The 2287-nt window shown below is 38.7% G+C and overlaps 1 pseudogene; it reads left to right on the top strand.

The window, feature by feature from the left end:
• Positions 1-203: 203 nt before the first annotated feature.
• LOC102475092 (ubiquitin carboxyl-terminal hydrolase 12-like) lies at positions 204-883 on the top strand (annotated as a pseudogene).
• The last annotated feature ends 1404 nt before the right edge of the window (positions 884-2287 follow it).

Raw genomic sequence — 2287 nt, 5'->3', positions numbered from 1 at the left:
AGAGACAGAAAGTGAGAAATCACCCCCCAGGGAGGATGGCCACGCCGCAATCCCTTCTCCTCCATTCTCCTCTCAGGATCTTGGGAACGCACGCACACACGCCCGCTGTGAATTTTAAGCCACCGGGTCCGGGACTTGAACTGCGGTCCAGTATGTGGTAGTCCAGCGACATAGCCATTATGCTAGCTGCTGGTCCCTCCATTCCCAATATTTTACAAAAAGAGAGGAAGCAGGAGAAACAGCATGGCTGCTTACCTAATGATAACATTGATAGTAAAAACAACAGAACACCAGACCCACGTAGGTTCATGAGATTTTTTTCAGGGAATATTAACTGATGAAAGCAGATGTCTTACTTGTAAAACTGTAAGCAGTAAAGATGAAGATTTTTTATATCTTTCTGTTTACATGGAACAAAACACACCAATTACAGTTTAAAGGGTGTTAGCAACACAGAAACACTCTGTAGTGAATACAAATGTTACTGTGAAGTGTCACAGCAGGCAAGAAGCACAGAAACAGATGAAACTTAAAGTGCCCATGATTCTAGCTCTACACTTGAAGAGGTGTAAATATATAGATCAACCTCATTGATATACAAAACTTTTTTACTGCATAGTTCTTCTTTTAGAACTTCATCTGTTCAACATTTCAGATGATGCAATGAGTCCTGACAGAATGTACGACCTTGTTGCTGTGGTGCACTGTGGAAGTGTTCCCAGTAGAGGACATTATATTGCAATAGTTATGAGTCGTGACTTTTGGTTGTTGTTGTTCTACATTGTAGGAAAAGTAGATGTGCAAGGTATTGAAGAATTCTGACATCAGCTATCTCAAGAGCTCTGAGTCTGGTTAAATCCCCTTTTACCAATCTTGGGACTGAGGGTGAGCATGACAGGGATACCTTCTTCCTCAATTCTTCTCTGCTTATGTTGGAAAGGATCAATGACTGATTTTTCAAGAAAAGAGAAATGCAGAAATCTCAGGGCAGTAGCACACTGCACAGACAAAGACGATGGATTAGCAGGCCCTTGCTATCTTGGGAGTTGGTTTATTTTCTCAGGTATCGTGCATCTGCAGTTTCAAACAGTAAAAAAGTGAAGTCAGAGATACCAGCTCTTGTAAAACAGTCATCTAGTCACTGACAAGCATTTTATCTATTAATTGCCCTGATAACACTTGAATTCCTTAGGGTGCAGTCAAAAGAACTAGAACCTATGCTGGGCTGTGCTGTTAACATACGGAGAGGACCCTGAGCCACTGTGGGAACTGCCTGTGCTCTGTGCAGGGAAGCACACTCAGTGGTCTTCTCACACATAAACCAGAAGTACTTTCAGGCCCAGTGCTCGCACTTGCCTTCCTGATTTAAAAAACAAGAAACAAAAAAGCTCACAGATATTAGAAGCTAATGTCAGGAAGACAAATGTATTTTGCTTCTTTGAAAAAGCTTTTAATAACATGCAAAACAAAAAAGCTCACAGATATTAGAAGCTAATGTCAGGAAGACAAATGTATTTTGCTTCTTTGAAAAAGCTTTTAATAACATGCAGTATAGGCAACAATTGGTCAGAAGTGGCTTTTTCTTTCCAAAGAGAAAAACTGGCTTTGTAATTATAATTTTATCCTTATTTATTTTATTTAAAACTGGTAGTCTAAGTATTTTATGAAGAGCCCATGATTATGTAAGTAAATCTGTCTCTCGTGAGTGCATATGCTCTATGGAAAATTAAAAAAAAATCCAAATACTTAATAAAGTCCAATTAGCAGACTTCAAAAACAAGTTAGAAAACTCACTTTACATGTAGTTTTACATGAGTAAATATGAGAGCTTGCTGTATGAGACCTATAATTTCTGTCAATAAAATTACATAATAATGGAGATATTTCCAAATATCTTAATATTGTCTGTAGCAGATTCTTTTGAAAAATTTGTTTTTATTTCTCACAAAATGTCACCTTCATGTAAAAGAAGTTTATTTTTACTCTTATTTGATTTTACAAGTGTAGCAACATGCTAATATGTTGCTAAACAGCTGTGGGTTACTCGAGAAAAGCACAGAAAACACTTATGCTAGGATTTGTATGTCCCTCCCTGAATTTCTGTGCTGATATTTGGTTGCAATGGGATAAATGGGCAAAAATTAATCAGACTATGGTGTTAAGAGGTGGGGCTTTGGGAAGAGGTCAGGATTATGGTCACTGAGCAGGGCCCTCATGAATGACTGGTGAGTTTACAGGCAGAGAGTAGGAAACTGACAGAGACTGTGGACACAGATGCTCTGCTCTG

Source organism: Tupaia chinensis, unplaced genomic scaffold (genome assembly GCF_000334495.1).
Source record: "Tupaia chinensis unplaced genomic scaffold, TupChi_1.0 Scaffold144481_1, whole genome shotgun sequence".
NCBI classification, from domain to species: domain Eukaryota; kingdom Metazoa; phylum Chordata; class Mammalia; order Scandentia; family Tupaiidae; genus Tupaia; species Tupaia belangeri.
The sequence above is the reverse complement of the archived record's forward strand: the minus strand, read 5'-3'. Positions and strand labels throughout refer to the sequence as shown.